The 19,100-nt window shown below is 45.9% G+C and overlaps 1 protein-coding gene across 1 annotated transcript in view; it reads right to left on the bottom strand.

Annotated features, from left to right (window-relative positions):
• The window catches only part of OTUD7A (OTU deubiquitinase 7A), a 293,684-nt gene extending 275,110 nt beyond the window's left edge, over positions 1-18,574 (bottom strand). Inside the window, exon 1 of the mRNA XM_032259956.1 lies at positions 18,389-18,574. The gene's annotated coding sequence lies outside the window, so the exon portion shown is untranslated. The remainder of the gene's footprint in view (positions 1-18,388) is intronic.
• Positions 18,575-19,100: the final 526 nt, after the last annotated feature.

Raw genomic sequence — 19,100 nt, forward strand, 5'->3', positions numbered from 1 at the left:
TTACGAAGAAAAGGTATTTAATTTACCCGCCACTCCACAGGCTTACCAGAAAGTATGGCTGAGAGGACTCAGAAAGCTTACAATCATGGCAGAAGGGCACAGAGAAGCAAGCATGTCTTACCACATTGAAGCAGGAGATAGAGTGAAGGGGGAAGGAAGTGCCACACACTTTTAAACGATCAGATCTTGTGAGAACCCACTCACTGTCATGAGAACGGCAAGAGGGAAGACTGCCCCTATGATCCAATCACCTCCCACCAGACCCCGCCTTCAACACATGGGGATTACAATTTAAGCCAAACCATTACAGCATGCAACTTTCCCTTCAGGAGTGAGGTCCTTAACTGCAGAGTCCCTGGGAGAATGCACATTTAGTGAGGCAGGGCCACGGCTTACAGGAGTGGCCTTACTGCCTGCAGTGCTGAGCAGGGGAAGGTGGGAAAGGCTTTGGGAAGGGAAAGCAAAGAAGGTGTCACATGAGAGGCCGGGACTAGGGTCTGAAGGGAAGGCCCTGCTGAGCACCGAGGGAGGGGCAGTAGCAAAAACAGGGATAATACAGCCATGACTGCTGTGGGATTGAGATGAAGCTGACATGCAGACCAGTCTGCCTGGGGGAGCGTCTAACCCTGAAATTCAAGTAATGGTTTCCTAGGTTTAGGCAATACTCTAAAAAGTTCTGTGCTTTTTACTTTTTTAAAAATAGTTTTCTCTCATTGAGCTTGCAGAATTTAAGAAATTTGTGTTAGAAATCCACAAAATAGGCTTCAGAACATCCCAGCCATCAACCTCTGAGCTGCCTCTCTCCTTTCTCTGCTCCAACTCAGCAGTCATCTCTTGAGATCAGGTGCTCTTCCATACCCAATGCTTTGCATTTCTTAATCTTGTTGATGGCAAACAAGTAGACTTCTGAAAAATATGGTATGCTCAGCTGTGAAAGGCTGCAGTCCTTTACCTCTGCCCAGCTAAGAGTTCCTGGAGGGGCTGCGTTGCTCCAACAGTAGCTGAGAACTCAAAGTCAAGAGAGCACACAATGGGCACTCTAGGCCCTTGGCACACAAATGTACCAGTTGCTGCCCTGTCTTTTTATGGATCCACTTCCCAAGCTATTTCCAGCTTCAGAGTGTCCCATGTAACAGGCCTGCAGGCTCCCTGGTTTGTGGCTGGCTCTGTCCTTCTGCTCACACTCACCACATCCCTGACTCATATAAAGCACTTCCACAACCTTGCTGCAGGCAGGACAATGCACCAATAAGGGGCACAGTTTCTGAAGGTCCTTACCTCAGAGAGCCACTTAAGTGTCTAAAACCACTAACACAAGGAGTTAACATGCAAAGCAGCCCATAGTACCCATGGAGACCTGACAGAAGCAAATACAACCTCATTGGCCAGGCATATCCTGAAGCCACGCTAAAAATGAGGCTGTAATCCAGTGACAAAACAAAAGCAGCAGTAATTCTCCAAGATAAGGGCCAACAGACCCAGAAACAGCAGGATCAGACAATAACTCCCACCCCATCATCACCACCACCAATAAGCTCAGGGAATAAATGATTACTCAGAGACTAAAACAATGCTTTAAGGGTTGAGTCAAGCATTTTTGAAAGTGATAAAACACTAAGTAAACAGTATGACAATATTAAAAAGACCAGGGTGATGAGAAATGAAAAGAATTTGTGTAAATTAGTACTATAATCACAAAATCAAAGACCAAGAGGCTGGTTTTTAAAGCGGATTTGATATGGATTACGTGGAAGGCAGCTTAGTGAAGTGGAAGGCAGAATTGAGGGAATTATCCAGAATGTACCATAGAGAGCTGGAAGAAGGGGTAATGTGAGAGAATGGCTAAGAAATCAGAGGATGGAATGAAAAGGACCAATAAATGACTAATTGGAGAGGGAAAGAAAGAAAAGAGACAAGAGGTAGCAGGCAACCTGTGAAGACTTAGTGGCTAGTAATGTCATAGAACCAATGTCAGACATGAATTCTCTACTTAGGAAAGGTCAGAGAAGCTGATGGATGAATGGCTCATTCTTTAATCTTCCCGGGGAACCCAAAAAGATCAGGAGGGATAATTTTCCAAGATATCACACATTCTGATTGTGCAGGTGACCCTAGTACTGTTTTCCAAACACCAGGTTTATTTTGTCTTTTCTCCACATTTGCAACAGCACCACAATGGAGTTGATCATTTGAACTGATCCTTTGGGTCCTGCTGACTTCCTGTTTATGGGGATGCTAGGGCTAGGCCGTCTGGCTTCTCTAAAGCCATAGTTCACTAGTTACATCCCTATGACAGACAATCCCATGTGAACTCTACAAACTTAGAGGCAGGCAGGGAAATAAAAGTCTTTAGAGACTTCCGCTGATTGCCTTTTAACACATGGTAGACATTCTGCCAGCAACTGGACACAGTGAGTGTGGGTGCCCTCTCCCTTCCACACCACTTGCTGGCAGCAGCATCGAGGACAACAGGCTGAAGGAGTTGCCCACAGGACAGTCTACAGTGGACGAGGCTGAGGGGAAATCCTCATCAACTCTTGTTCCTTGGAATTTAGGATTTCCCACTTTTAAGTTGCCATGGTCTTCAAAACTAAGTTGTGCAGATGGAGAAACTGAAAAACTAAGGGTTGTTAACATAGAACTATTTTAAACTGAGAATTTAGAACAAACAAATCTCAAATTATTGCAATAAACTATTCCAAAATACAGCTTGGGTCCATGGGTTTGCAACTACAAATTGCTTATAAAAGAATACATAAAGTTCATAACCTTCAACTCAATCTGATAAAGTACCTACATGCTTCCTCCATGCAAAGAACCAAGTCAGATGTTTATGAAGACAGCTTGTGCCATGTGAGTAGGCAATTGGCCAATTCTGTGCTCCTTGATGGGCTCATCTGTGAAGTGGGCTTGAACACTGATACCTGCCTCGCAGGGTAGCTGTGAAATCTAAACCAGATAATACAAGGAAAGTACTTGGCAATGATTGCTACTCTTATCGCTTAGAAATTACAGTGCTAATTTAATATTAATTACATTAATGATTTAATTAAATGACTAAAGCAGTAAGAATTCACTCAAGGTTATACTGATGAATGCCCAAAAGGTCACAGACTTCCAAGAGACAGGTGGTCACTCCAATGCCACCAGGACCAGGCAGTATGCAGGGTCAGGCTGCGGAGGTCGGGGAGAGTAGGACAGATGTCCAGGGTGGTACCTGCCTGCCTCCCTCCCCATCAGGCTACTGTGCAAGGAAGGGCCTGGGTGGCCCTCACTGGGATGCCAAATCCTAATACAATAGCTTGTCTAATCTAACAAAAAGGCCTTTGTGAAGAATTGTTCCGGAGTCAAACAAAATCTCTTCCTGGAAAAGATCCCTAAAGTTACTACACAATGCCCAGCACCCATGCAAAACAGTGAGCTGTTTCACAAAGTACAAGAAGTCCCCAAAGATTACAAGCAAAACCCATTAGCATCCACACAATCATCCAGCAGACAGCAGCTTCTCAGCTTCCAGTGAACAATCTCCTCCACATTTTCTTTGAAAGACCCAGAAACAATGAAAAAGGAAAGGGAGAGAGAAAACTAGAAAAAGAAATATATTCCACCCCCAACAAATCAAGGAGACAAACACAACCACAAACCACAAACCACAAACCACTGAGTGTACCAGAACCAATGCAATCAAGAACAGACACAGCGAGCCAGCACCCACCTCCTGAACCTGGGGAGGCACACAGGCCCTGGCGGGAGAAATGGCCTGGCCGTGATATGGCTGGTCATGAAAGGGCTATGTGGATACAGGGGCATGACCACTGGGCAGGCGTCAGCCTGTGGAGTTGGCCTTGTACAGAGAGAAAGGTAGCAAATGTGGGACAGAAACACAAAAGGTCTGCTATGAACAACATCCAACTTAAACCCTGAAATCCAGGAAAGCCTTAGACAAAGGGAATTCACGTGGATTAAATGTATTTCAGACCACAAACTTGAATCAAGTGTGCACCCCACCCTAGCTTCACCCCTATTCCCATTCTTCAACAAATACCTGACCCCATTCAAAAGTGACTAAAATCACAAAGCAACCAGCATGAGAATAAGGCACAGAAGAGAGGGTGGGGAAGGAGAAGAGTAAATGCAGATGCCTGAGAAAATACCGATAATGACACAGATACTAAGTGTCTTTATAACAAAATAGTTCCCATTTTCTCTATTAGCTTCTTATTACTACTGTAACAAATTACCACAAATGGGGTGGCTTCAAGCAATAGAAATTAATTTTCTTATAGTTTTGAAAGTCAGAAATCTAAAATCGGGTTAAAATCTAGGTGTTGGCAGAGCTGCGTTCCTTCCGGATGCTCCAGGGAGGATCTGCTCCTTGTCTTTTATGCTTTTTAGAAGCTGCCCTCATTCTTTGGCCCATGGTCCCCTTCCAGGAAACACATCACTCTGACCTCTGCTCTCACTGTCACATCTTCTCTCACTCTGACCCAAATACCTCCCTTGTGATGACCTGGGACCCACCTGGGCTGCCCAGGATCATCTCCCTATCTCAAGGACCTTCACTTAATCACACCTACAAACTCCCTCCTGACATATAAGGTGACACATGCAGAGGTTCTGGGGGAATTAGGACAGGAATACCTCTGTGAGGGTCATTACTCTGCCCACCATAAAGAGAAACTTTCCCCTCTTCTTTTCCAGCTTCTGAAGATCTCCATATGCTACAGCTCTTGGTCCTCCACCTTCAATGTTGTCAGGCAAAATCCTGAAGCTGCCATCACTCTGGTTCTCATCTGCCTCCCTCCTTTTCCACTTTTAAGAAAGACCCTACTGATTACACTGTGCCTATGCAGACAATCCAGGATAGTCTCCCTATTTTAAAGTCAGCTGAATAGCAACCTTAATGCCATGCTCAACTTTTTTTCATTTTTCAGTTCCAATTTTCTAACCATGCATGGTAAGATATTCATAGGTTTTGGAGATTAGGATACTGACATCTTTGAGGGGTTGTTATCCTGCCTACCACACTCTCCTAAAAAGGAAAATTAAAAAATATCAAAGAAGAGGCCATAAACCAACAGAAAGAGAGCAGAGCTTGGAAAAGAAATGGAGAAATAAAAATTAAAATAAATGGAATAGAGATGAAAACCACATTAGAAGCAATTAAATAATAAAGGCAGTCAACCCAAGAGATAAGTAAATGAAATGCAGAATATAAAATATCAACTTTATCAAAGAGATGACAGATATAAGACAAAAGGAACAATGTGCATATAACTAACATTCTTGAATTCTTAACAGAAAAAAGGTCACAGATATAACATGAGAAAACTTCTGAAATCAACTGACTCATCTCTATCAATTACAAGGGTTTACTGTGCTTAGTTTAAAAGACAATGATACAGCAATACCAGCATCCAGAAACACTAGGTAAATTAACTGACATAAAAGAAGCACATGAACATCTAGTCAAAAAACAGGCTGGCTTCAAATTTCTCCACAATAACTTTGTGCTAAAAGACAGTAGAAATATCCCTATATAGTTTTGTAAAAAATTACTCATCTCAAGACCTTTATAATCTGGCAAGACATGTTTTCAAGCTTGCAAGAATTCTTCAAGCGTGTGTATGCCATGAAACATGTGAGAAGAGAACAAGAAAGAAGGAAAACAGAGCCAGGGATTAAACAAACTATACAATGAACTTCAGACAACTGAAAAATAAATTAAAAAAAAAATCCTCCAGAACGTATCCACTAGAACTACTAATAAGAAGTCTGATACTGTATGATCCTAGAATCTATTTAAACAGAGCACTAAGAATAAGTAACTGTGGACACAGGTTACCTAAGAGATGACCAATGTTATGCACCTTGAGAAGGTAAAAAGTTATGGCATGATTAACAAAACAGGGAAATGAATGGGAGGAAAAGGAAGCACTGATATGCAAATTTAGTCATATTTCAACCCATGAGTGAGAGGATACCAACCCTAAACACACCACAGTTCACAAACAGCAAATCCAAGGTTAACAAAAACAAGCAAACAGGTATTTCATAGTTTTCCCCTAATTTTACGGGACTGAGTGGAGGCTGTAGCTGCTCCCCAAATCCATCCCTTGTTCCTGGGCACTCAGCTAAGCAACAGGGCTATGAGCTGAGTGGCTGGGGGACATTACTTCCTGCACACCAGTCGGCTTTGCTATAGGAGCTATGCCTGGGAGTGGTCGGCCCCTGACCACTGAGCCCCTCTCTTATGCCTGGGAGGAGCTGCCACATAAATGGTAACTCCATGCTGGCCTACCCAAACCAAGAAAGGGAGCTTTTAGAAATTTTACGCTCCAAGAAATAAGATGTGTCAGCAAGTCTTTAATTACTAAATAAAAATATAATTTAACTGAGTACTTTTTTAGTTAAAATGCATGTATTGTAGACTAAAAATGTAATAATCTCCAACAAGAATTCTACGTATATTCCTATGTATGTGTTCAATAGTCTTGGATATCCACAGACCACTTCTAGAAAGATGCACAAGGAGCAATTAGTAGTTATATACCTCTTGGGAAAGGCATGGGGATTGAGGGAAGGAAATGACTCCCATTTTACCATATGCTCTTGTTTTGTTTTGTTGAACTTATTCTTTTAACTTGTGCAAATACTAGAGTTTTCATAAAAAATAAATAAATAAGCAAAGGAAAAAGAAGAGAGAAAAACTAGTATGGCTCGATTTTTACGGAACAATGTACACTCTCTGCCTTGCTGTGAGCACAGGAAGAAGCAAGATGCTGAGAGTGTGGGGTTTGGGAAACTGTATTAGTTTTATCTTTGTAGATGTCAGTATTTTTTACGGAACATGTTTCAGAAAGTTTACACCAAACAGATGGTCACACTCAAAATGCCAAGGGCAAAGTAGAGCTCACACAGGACTGGCTTCTCTCAACTCCTCCCCACCACACATGTTAATTAAACTCATCTACCATCTATGTAAAAATTAAAGTGATGACGCACAGCAGACACAGGTTTGAACAATCCTTTGGTATGCTCCCTAAAAAGGAAAGAACACAAGGAAATTCTGACGTCTGCCCAAAGGGTCTAGATTGTCATTTCTGGCTCTGAGCTCTTTCCCAGTCGGGAGCATCACAGAAGTTGGTGGAGAAGCTTGCTGGACAGAGAGCTGTCGCTGGGTCACTCCCTAACCACTGAGCCTCTCTCTTTTTCCAGGTGACCTCTAATAACTGACAGCCAGCAACCACCAACCATCCTTCTGTTGTCCTCATGACAATAATCCTATAAGAAAAATCCTGCAAGGTACCTACTCTTACCCTCATTCCACAACACAGATATAGAGGCTCAGAGCAGTGAGACCCTTCCTTGAGGACCCTCAGCTCCTGGCTCTCAGATCCAACTCCTGGCCCAAACTTGCTCAGTCCTGAGGGAAAAAAATTAATGCACCTGTACAGTTTGTGCTCTGTCCTGGAGGAAGAAGGGCTGGGAAAATAGCCAACCAGAGCCCACAGTAGCACCTGGGTCAAACTGTCACCTGTAAGGCAGATGTCACATACAGGGACACTGGGGCTGGCAGTTGAACTGCCTTAGCCATGGCCTCCCAGCAGGAGGCACACAAATGGAAAGCAAACCCAGTGTGGGGCCCGGGGCTGGGATGTCTCACTCTTACCCAAGCCAGGCCTAGGCACTCGCAGTCCCCTCTGTGGGCACTTGGGTTCCCACATCTGTCCTCCCCTTACATACTCAGGAAAGGAAATCCTGAGGGATTTTAAGGGGGGATGGCAAGCTGTCCTGGGGGAAGCCTGGATCCCAAGGGAAGTAGACAGAGGGAGCAAATGCAAGCCACTGGGCAGTCAGTGCAGCCTGAGCCAGGCCCCTCCGTGTTAGGAAGATTGTGGCATAAACAGTACATGCTCCAGGGCAGGGTCTAGGTGTGATTCTAGACTGCCCTCCATGCCCTGAAACACTCAGCTTTCCCTGCTGTGCTGGGCATCTCCTGGACCATGGAGGGTATTATAGCTTGATGGCTCTTTTTCTTAGCAAGGTCCACCATGGACTTTCAATTCTGAAAAAGGGCTTTTCTGCGGAGACTGCAGCACTGAACCATGAGACCTTTCCTGCTATAATGTGTGCAGTAGTTCAGTTCCTTCCCGGGCAACTTTTGTAAGAGAGAGAACATTGAAAGGGGAAAATAAAATCAACAAGGGAATATAAATTTTTTAAAAGAAAAAATTCCCAGCAGTACTTTATGCAGAAAGCATGGTTTCCCACTCAACACCTTGGGGACAAAGGTATGTATATCACTGTGTGGTGGCACTGTTCTCTTCCCAGAAAGGGCAGACCTTATTCTCCTGCCAAGATAAAATAACAAGGGGGCAGGTGATAAGGAGTCTTGCTCAGGGGCAGAAAGGTGAAGTCAGAATGTGCCAGTAGCCTGCTGAGGACCTCTTCAAGCAGGGAGAGAGCCCATAAGACAGGTGTGGCAGGTAGCCAGAGGGCAGTGGTGGCACTGAGACTGAGGTGGACCACAGTCACTGGCTACAGTAGTCACAGTCAAGATGTTGAGGGAGGCCTGAAAGCCTTAGCCTCGAGGTCCAATGCCTCTTGCTGTACAGCGTGGCTAGTGTGGAAGACTTCGTTCAAAAACCACTCTACAAAGGGGAAATCCAAGACAGAGAAAATTGAGACCAGAGGAAGAGGCAGCAGCTCAGCCATGTGCATTTGCCAAATGCCCAAGTGCAGAGGGAAGGGACCCAACCTTGCAGGACAGGGCAGCAAGGATAGTTAAGGGCACAAAGCCTCGTCCAAGGAAGACACTATTAAGGAGGGAAAGCCGGTATTTGCTTGCATGGATATATAATGCTATAGCGATGCTGCTGCCACAGAAGACAGCAAGCATTAAGGACACAGAGAGAATGAGGCAAACGTACAAGAATAACGGCCAGGTTGCCCATCTTGGCTCACATCCCCATTCCGCTGCATACCCCTAACCCAGCCAGCTCCACCATTGACTGGGCTAGCTGCTATGTTAGCCTCAGGTTAAACAAATGTCTTCGTTTCAGCCTCCCACAGATGTCACTGAAGTGTCAGAGAGGCAGTGGTGGAGTCCACCAGACCACCCATTACCAGGTGAGGGGCAGTAACGTGGGGCCTGAAGACAGGGCATCCCAAGTGTGCCAGTCACTCTCACCGCTGCAGCAAACCACAGACTGCCATCCTCAGTCTCCTCACCTGCAAAATGGGAACAACTTCCCTCCTGACAACAGAGTTATTGGGAGGATCAAATTAGATAATCTACACAAAAGCATTCTGTAAACTGCAAAGTACTATAAAACTGTAAAGACATGATGATATGTTGTATGCAAGTTAACAAACCTGGTACACAGTTTGATTTCCTTCTGTATGGCTCTACCTCTTACCATTGTTTTATTGTTTAATAATGAAATTGTATTTTTTTGTTATTTTTTAACTTGACTAAATTGTATTTTTTTGTTGTATATATTTTGGTGTATAAGATGATGTGTTGAAATATTAAATATCATGGAAGAGTTAAATAGAGCTAATTAATGTATGCATTACCTCACATGCTTACTATTTTTTGTGATAAAGACACTTAAACTCTACTCTTAGCAATTGTCAAGTCTATAATATATTGTTATTAATTTAGCCACCATGTTATACCACAGATCTTGTGAACATAAACATTTGTAGGCCAGCTATATATTCAGTTAAGTGATATAAAAGTACCATTTAATCAAATAGTAAATGTTTTACCAGTTTATCTGACTGATGTCTTTCAATTTCCTGCTTTAAGGAGACCAACTTTCTTTCCCCCTTGTAGGATAATGTATAAGAAGGGAAAAGGAACTCCTGGTCCTTCCCGTTTCTCCTGGACCTGTCTTCTTGCCTTTTTAAAGTTATAAGAACTTTCTTGAAGCCAGTGGTTCTCAATGCCAGAATAAATTGGGGCTTTTTATAAAAGTCCCAGTGGGTTCCAACCAAAGCTGTGGCTCAGTTGCTGATATCAGAACCTCTATGGGAAGTGCTCAGGCATTAAGATTTTTCAAGTACCCATATTGTTTCTACAGGAAGTGGAGGACCCCTGGCCTGGGGCCTTCAGAGATCCAGACAACCCCAACTCAGAGCACATATCCAGCAGTGACACAGGCCACAGTGGTATCTTCCTTTCTGAGGAGATATTAATAGATTACGAAGTTTAGAATTTGCCACCATTTTTTAATATAGGAAATTAATGTAAGCAATCACCTTAATTGATCACACGTCTTTTCTTCCATTGTGAATTTCCTTTTTCCCTTAAGGATTGTTTCAAATATGACATACTCATGTGACCTTCCATTTTACGTTTTCAAGATAGTACAACTAATTAATTTTACTCTTAAAAATCTATGGAATGGAAAATCTGAAATTCTTTGAACTCGCACTCTGCTGTATGACAAGCAAGTCCCATTACAACTAATCAGTGAATTATCTGGTTTTTGTTTATTTGCAACACAAGCAAACAAAATTTTTCGTGCCACTGAACTGCAAGCTTAAGTAGGAAAGGTTTCAAATTTTATATGAGCAGCATTCTCAACTACAATGCTTCTGAACTCATGGGAGCTAGCAATTCTAGAAAGAATAATTAAATTTCTAATTTTAATTCCCTTACGGCTATTAAAAGCATTTAACAAACATTAATGGAGAGACTGTTCCGAACAAGGTGCCTCAGAGATGTAATAAGAAATAATGCATGAGCTTATCTTCAAGGGCTTCAGAGTCAGAGGAAGGAACGATGTCCACACAACTCATTTCTAATTATAAACACTTGTGCAAATGATCACTATTCTCCTTGACCCTAAACGTGGAGATAAATATTTTTAAAAGACACCGAATTGTTCCACCCTGTTCTCTCACAGCATCAAGCAGGGCTTCCTTTCCCCTTGATTAGTCAGCACTTTGGGAGAACTAGGGAATTAATTTTGCACAAAATCATAGAGTTGAAAGGGATATCAGAGTAGGTGACTACGGTTCTTCATTTTACACGTTCAGCTAAGACCGAGAGGATATCCCCAGAAAGGGGACACAAGTCAGCAGGAGGCCTCCTCTAGGCTTGGGTACTCTCTCTCCCCAGCCTGGGCCAGGCTCTCTAGTCACTAATCAATGGGCATGGGAGGAGTCTAACGTGAATGCAACCACACAACCATCTTGTAATAATCCCTACAGGCTAAGCAGTGGGCTGGCTCACGTGCATCCACTCCTCCCCTAGGCCCCTGAAAGCCCCTTTTGTGATGATGCATTCCTAAACGAACTGCCTGCCAGATTGTAAACGGGATGTCAACTTTGGTAGAAGAAACCTTGTCTACCTCTTCAGGTGTAGGCAGAGGACTCCAGAGGGATGTCCCACCTGGGTGCATGTGTCGTGTCTGAGAATCCAGAGTCAGTGGGCACTTGCAACGACGTGGACCTGAGGGCTGAGTTCATGTTTGACACCTCCAACAAGGTAGACTTTACAAAAAGAATAATCAAGAGACATGGGGATGAACTGCAACCCATCCTGGCGATTCCAGGACATGTTTCCAAGGGATTAAGTGCAGCCTTTCAATATGCCTACCCAATAGATGCAGACCCACAATGCCAAGTTAAAGAGAGAGCCAGAGAGCTTTCGCTCAATCTAATAATCTAATGCTGCACTTGCAAATGACGTACCTCCTTCCTTGGGGGCCCATGTTTACTCACAGATGGCACAGAGACCCCTGTGTCCTTCACCATGACAGTCAACACCAATGGCAAGAGATGGCAGGTGGTCTCAGAGCCAAGGACATGCTCTGGGAGAGGCTCTAGGCTCTGCAAAGGAACCTACTTAAGGTGGGGGCAGTGTGAAGACCCTAGCCTGCCATCATGCCTCTCCCAGGGGAAAATGCCAAGACCACCATCTCTGGAAGGACCTCAGGTTACAGTCATTGCCCACTCTCCTCCCTGAAATCTACTCACAGGACCCTACCTTTGGAATGCTACTCTTTTTCCTCTCCCCCACCTACTAGTTTTTCATGTAAAGGACTCATCTTTTATCGTCTCCAAGGATAAGGAAGTGTGTTCTGTAATGATCTTGCCCAATGAGCCCTTGTGGGCCTGTTATTCTCACTCCTAGCAGCATCTGAGATACAGGAGACATAACGGGCTTCTTGGGGAGCTTGGTATCTACTCTGATTGAGAGGAACTTCACTTAGCATTGCTTAACAGGGCCAGCTTGAATTACTCCGTTTTCATGCCCCTGATAAAGACATACCCAAAACTGGGAACAAAAAGAGGTTTAATTGGACTTACAGTTCCACATGGCTGGGGAAGCCTCAGAATCATGAGAGGAGGTGAAAGGCACTTCTTACATGGTGGCAGCAAGAGAAAAATAAGGAGGAAGCAAAAGTGGAAGCCCCTGATAAATGCATCAGATCTTGTGAGAGTTATTCACCATCACGAGAATAGCATGAGAAAGCCTGGCCCCATGACTCAATTACCTCCCTCTGGGTCCCTCCTACAAAACATGGGAATTCTGGGAGATACAATTCAAGGTGAGATTTGGGTGGGGACACAGCCACACCATATGATGGCTAATGACTCTTAACTTCAAGAGTCCTCAAGCCATAGAAGGCCTTCCATTCTTTTTACCCACACCTCCTTCTTCCTCCACCCAAACAAAACAAAGCAAGATCAAAGTAAGTTCATCTAAGCAATGCCTTGGTTACAACTGCAAACTATAGCTACATCAACTGTCAAAGGAGAGAAACTGGGCTAACGAACAAACACTGTCTCAAATCCTTTCATTGAACAACTTATCAATTTAGAACTTAAGAACCCATAGCATATACTCACATCTGCTCTACCATAAAGCCTACAGGATGGCCAGAGAGATATTCTACCCTCATAGCCCCACCTAGGGTTGTGCCCAAGGTCATACAACTGATCATCAATCCAAGTCAGCTGGAAGTATGTCTCATTTGTTTTTACCATTCAGTGGTGATTCTTTCAAGAGATGGTATGTTATTTAAAAGTCAGTCAAAACAAATACTCAATTCATACATTTTAAAAAGCAAAAGTTAACTTTGTACAACTTGGATGTCAATTTTTGTGAAAGGCATGAAAAATTATACATGCAAATGTGTTACCCACACTACAATAACACACATTGTCTTAAAACCTGAAATCATCATTAGAGGAATTATGAGGAAATAGGCTGTAACCATGGTATGGTTTTTAGACCCCCAAGATAAAAGGGTATTGTGTGGACTTCAGAGATGATGTAAGGTGATCTAGGGAGGAGGACATGCTGAGTCCCAGGACACTGTGCCTTGTGTGGCCTCTTCTGCAACAAAGACATGGCAGGCTAACCCTGAACTTACTGTGAGAACTTAATTCATAGAAAATTCCTAAAATGTGAGCACAGAAATGATTTGGGTAAATTATTTGCAGATGGGTGTATTAGCGCTGGGGGAATGAAAACTGGGGTCTTTGCAGAGGTAGCAAGGCTCAACCTGTGTGTACCACAGAGAGATGTCTGTTCTCACTCGGGGCAGCCACCTCCTCTTGGGTTAGCTCCTAAACCTTTGTCTCAGTAACTGAGAAACTTAATCTAATCTCACAGAGGGAATGGGTGTATGCTCTGTTCACACCAATCCCCAGCACCACGTGAAACTTTACAGTAATCTAATAAAACAAATGAAATGCTCAACAGACAAGGAAATGAATTTCAAAGGTCAACTTTGATATTTCATAAAAGTCAATACTGCATCTTACTCATGTATATTCATTCAGACCTCAAACTTCCATTATATTTATAATGAAAATGAGGTAACAATAAACTATGCTCAAATAGGAAATATTTCCTTGGAAGGAGAAACTCAAAATCCTTCAATCCTACAAAATAAGTTTACTTTAGACTTACCTACTTAACTAAGAGAGATGTATTTAAAACTTATAATAGCATGAATGTGTATTTGACTTCTCAGAATGTGAGATGCTGTAGAGCAGAAATTGGTAATAGCAAGGACTGGGGTTTTGTGGAATCATGCAATTTTACCAAATAAGGCTTTGGATGCATGGGAGGCTAACTCTCTCCCTTTGCCACAAGGAACCTACAGCTTGATGGGCCAGGCCTCCGCCAGCTGTGGCTGCTGCATGGCTCCCTCCCTCCCAATCCTAGTCTATACTCCCCCACTTCCTGGTCCAAAAATGCTGTGTGCAAACCAGCCAGCTAAACACGCCTCCACAACACAGGCAAGTCATAAGGCAGCGTCCGGCTCTTCTCTCCATTTCAGCTTTGTAAAGACTTATTTTTAACCCACTTCTCCCGTCTGCTACTATGAATGGTGAAGAACGCCATTCCAAAAGTGTGACGAAGGCGGTTACCCGCTTGTGGCATCTGTGCTAAGGCCACCTTATTCCTGGTCTGACACACCAACTTTTTGCAAAACATGGCAGCCTACCAATGGGCAAATAAAATTATTTTTTTAAGGTTCAAGGGTATAATGTTTTCACATTAAATATATTATAAAAAAGAACCAGCATATTTTATTTCCATTTTGTCCTCAGGGATAAACACCTAGAGGGATTTGGCATCACCTATCTCACATCTAGTGGAGTTGCTCCTTTAACCATTTACAGTGTTCAATTAAGGTGAAGAGTCTGGTTTCCAAGGCTGAAAAACATGTTATTCCCATTTGCCCCCTTGAAATTAATAGTTCAGTTTTCCATGCAATTTCAATGGAATGAGAAGTATAAGGAAATGCTCAGTCATAGCAGTGGGCTAGTTCTGTAGTAGGGCATCTATGAAGCTTCTTTCCTTTTAAAGTGTGATGTTCCCTTTTGCATGGGGGCTCCATGAGGAACCTCAGGAGGAGAGAGGAGTCGTTGGTCTTCAGTAAGACACCCAGATTCTGCAATGACCATCAAAGCATGGGACACATCCATCCCAACTCACCAAGATGGCCCTGGAGCACAAGCTGGCCTCTCTGAGCTCAGTCCCTGGGAAAAGCCTCCCAGGGAACGTGAGGTTCAATGACCTGGCACACACTTAAAATTAGATTATGCACGTTTTAAGTGGAAAAGCACAGTTGCCATTTTTTCCTTGTTTTCATTTTCTAGGGAAAAATAAAAGCACTGTAATTAAATGTTTTCCAACAGAGAAACTTTGAGGCCAAAAGCCCTTTCCATCTCATTTAGGCACGTCATGGGAATAAACACGGTGCACCAGGTCAGAGCCCAAGACTTGCACACAGCTTGCTCAGAGCAAAGTGCCCCTCCCCTCCTTCACCAGGCTTGGGGGCCACAGGAGTTACTTCCTAAGTGGGCCCCTGTTCCCTATAATCCAGGGCAAGGGGTCAAGTAGGCCCCCCAGGGAAGTACCACCACACAGGGTCCCAGGGCTTAAGTCAATGTGGAGTCAAAGCCAGGAGTAAGCATCAAGGGTGTGTGGGAGAGGATTTACACGGGTTGCCCTGGCTGGCACATTCACGCCCTCAGCAGCACACAGGCCTGCAGTTCAATGAAGTCAAATTTCTCCACTCCAAACCAACATTCTCACTTCCGCAGTCTGAGAAGGCACTTGATCTTGAGACTCAAAGTGTGCTAAGAGCCACCCGCCAAAGACGTGGAGCCACTGAAACAATCTCTCTGCTAGGGAGGCTTACATTCTAGACTCCAGGACCTCTGGTCATTCAAATATGTGCCCCCAACCCTTCCTAAAGTTTCCATCTCTTGGAAGACTGGCATGCGGAGTGGAGAGGAAGGGGTGGAGTCGGGGGTGGGTGGGGAACCGAGGACAGGGCACATGGCGCACACACATGCACCTCCTGCAACTTGGCGATCCACTCCCAAGGTGGCTCTGACACAGGCCCACCAAACTGCGTTTAGCACGCCCCCTGCTGGCCCACAGGAGCTGCTTCAACCTTTCTTTCGTGGGCCTAAGGCATGAATAAATGACCTTAAGATCCAGAGGAAACAGAAAGAAAATCAGGGCAATTTTGACTTCTTAGAAATAGAAGATGTGACAGTGATCTCTTTTGGGATACCACTGACAGCTCCCAAATTTAAGCACTCTAAACATACAAGTGGAATGAAGAGGCTTTAAAGTAGCTGTTTTAAAATGCTTTAGGGAAATAAGTGACTCATACCTAAAGCTTTAGTGGAAACACTTGCATTTGAAGTTTTACAAGTACTACAGTGAGTTAAACAATAATCGTGGTAAATATCATCACAAGTCTACAGGTGAAAAAAAGAGATGAATACAGGGCCAGATTGGTTTCATAGACTCCATTGTCAAAGGGTTTGCAATCCAGAGCCTTAGAAAACAATCTTCACACTATTGAGGACATATAAAGAAGAATTTCTGCACAACTCAAGAGTTGAGTTATAAAGCAACTACACACAGTGGGAGCAGAGTCATCCAAAAGCAGCACATTTGGAGCTAGTTTCTCATCTCACTTAGGCACACCATTGAGAATAAATGTGGCACCATCGGGAGGTCAGAGGCCAAGAATTACACATGGCTTGCTCAGAGGAAGGTGTCCCCTCTCCTTCTCCACCAAACTTGAAGGCCTCAGGAATTACTTCCTAAGGGGACACCTGCCACCTATGACCTAGGCCCAGGTGAGACCCGCACATGGTGATTTCCACATAAAGTGCTGATTTTCACGCATTATCACCCTGAACACTGAAGGCCTAAGTAACCACTGCTTTCCCATTCTTTCACACCAATCCAGGGTTCAAAAGACTGAAGTTCTAATCAGATTCCAACTTTTGCATGGCATATGGTATTAAATTCCTTACAGACCCAATACAATCACACTAATAATTTAAGGCATGCTTATTTTAACCAATTAGGAGTTGTCATTAATTATTAAATATGAAAATGTCAACACTTTTGTCCCTTATTGGATGTCCTTTTGATGTGACAGGCTTGAGTAGATACTCAAGATTGTCTTGGGAACTTGCTTAGTTTTGTTCCCATAAGAATTGGTACTAATGGCTTATGCACAATAAAATAATGGAGTGTTGATCCCATTTGGGGGGAATGTTTACCCCAGAACTGAGTGTGCCATGCAGCTTTACCTCTGTTCTCCTGAACCCTCTTTGGATTTTGAAGAGGCCTTTGAGGCTGGTGGGACACACTGCTGCTGGGAGGACCCTAGGGAACCTGCCTCCCCGCCTTTGCCCAGGGCAGGCTTCTCTCGGGCACACCCTGGAGGAGGAGGGTGGTGAAGAAGGACACCTGCAGATTTTCCTGAAGCAATCAAGCCTATAGATTTAGGCCCCGCTGTCCACCTTTTCCTGGACACATTATCTTCCCCATAATATTTTAAAAAAATGTTCCTCTTACAGTCAACTTCCATTTGCAAAGCTAGGATCCGGCAGTAACCATGTGCATGTCATACATGACTTTCCCCTGGATCCTCGTGCTGTGGATGAAGCAATTCCCTAATCCGGGTCTCACAAGTTTCCTTTCAGCTACTCTTAAGTCTATTCATTCTCAAGCCAATAGACAGAAATAAAAGTCATTTGCACTTATGTGTGGTTGCTGAGTTTACGGAGCAGAGGCAAATCCATTTTATTACAGAGATTCTCAAAGGGCTGCAATAGCTTCACCGGGCGGGAGGAGGATGCACTTGAGCGGTTGTGTCCAATGAAGGAAAGTTTTACTTAATGATGACATCACTGACATCTCCCAAATTTAAAGGAGCACTTAAAGCACCGCAGATGTAATTTTTTCCCCTCCAGTGAGGAGATACGAGGGGAAGGCCTCTGGGTTCACAGCCCAATTCCATTAATGGTTTGCCTGCTATCCAGCGAGACCCAGCAGAGCCAGCGGGACGCCGGTACGCGGGGCCGCGGGGCCCACGCAGCCACAGCTCCGGTGCCAGGCGAGCGGCCTCGCGCGCTGCTCGGGGCCCGGCCCTGCCCGGCCGTCTGCCAGAGCCGCTGGACCCCCGACGCGCGCGCACGGACCGAGGGGCCGGTCGCCCCACGCCTGGCATCACGTTCCAGTGCGGACAGCCAAAGCGCTGAGCGGAGACAGCAGCCCCGACCCAGCGGGAGCGCCGCGCCCTGCCCGAGAGACGCGCGCCACGCCGGGCCGAAGCCGGTGGCCCCGGCGCCCGCGGGGTCCCGAGCTGAGCCCGCAATGCAGACGCGCCGGCGAGCCCAGCTGGGGCCCGCGCCCCCCGCCTCCCCGCGCCCCGGCCCCACGGTCGCCCGGCCTCAACGCCCACCTGCCTCGCCCCGGAGCTCGGGAAGGAGCCGGAGCCGGCGCCGGCCCCGCGCCCAGACAGCGCACCTGCCTGGTCCGCGGGCCCGGCCCCGCCGCCCGCCGGCAGCACCGCGGCCAGCGCCGTCTCACCTGACGGCCGCGCCGCTCCGCTCCGCCAGCCCGCCGCGCCGCAGTCGCAGCTACCCGACTTCCATTTTCTCTCGCTTTAAAGGAAAACCAGATCAGCTGTTTTGCTCGCGCTCCGGCTCCGCGGCCCCCTCCTCAGCTGCCGCTCGCGGTCCCGGTGGCCTCTCCTCCCCCGCCTCCTCGCGCGCTCAGCTCCGCCCCTCGCGCCCCGCCGCTCCGCCCGCGGCCGCGCGCTGTGCCCGCCTCCCGGCTCCGCCCGCAGCCTCCCGGCGCGCGCCCTCTTCTGACGTCACCGGCCGCGTTCACGCCCCGCCCCCGCCCGCACGAACGTGCGCGCGCCGCGCCCTGTGCCCCGCCCCCGCCCCGCCGGGGGCCGGGCACGGAGCTCGCGTGCTCGCGGCCACCACCGGCGCCGCGGCCGCGAGCTACGGGAAGACGCACGGCGCCCTCGCGCCCGCGCCCGCGCCCGCGCGCCCGTTCCGGCTCTCCCACGCTCGCCCGTCGGGGTTCCCTCTTCTGCGCTCTCAGCCTGGACTGCAGGAAACGCTGCTTAAATAGCCTGCCTTTTCCTGCTGCCTGACTCGCGCCGTCTGCAGCCACCTACTTTGTTTCTTCCCTTTGGCTGGCGCACCCTTTCTTCCTAAGCATCCCAAACTTTCTCCCTCCCAGGCTGTCCAGGCTGCAGTTTCCACGCCCTTCGCTGGGGCCTGTGCAT

The sequence above is a fragment of the Sapajus apella genome, unplaced genomic scaffold, assembly GCF_009761245.1.
Source record: "Sapajus apella isolate SASKATOON/1434 unplaced genomic scaffold, GSC_monkey_1.0 scaffold113, whole genome shotgun sequence".
NCBI lineage: Eukaryota > Metazoa > Chordata > Mammalia > Primates > Cebidae > Sapajus > Sapajus apella.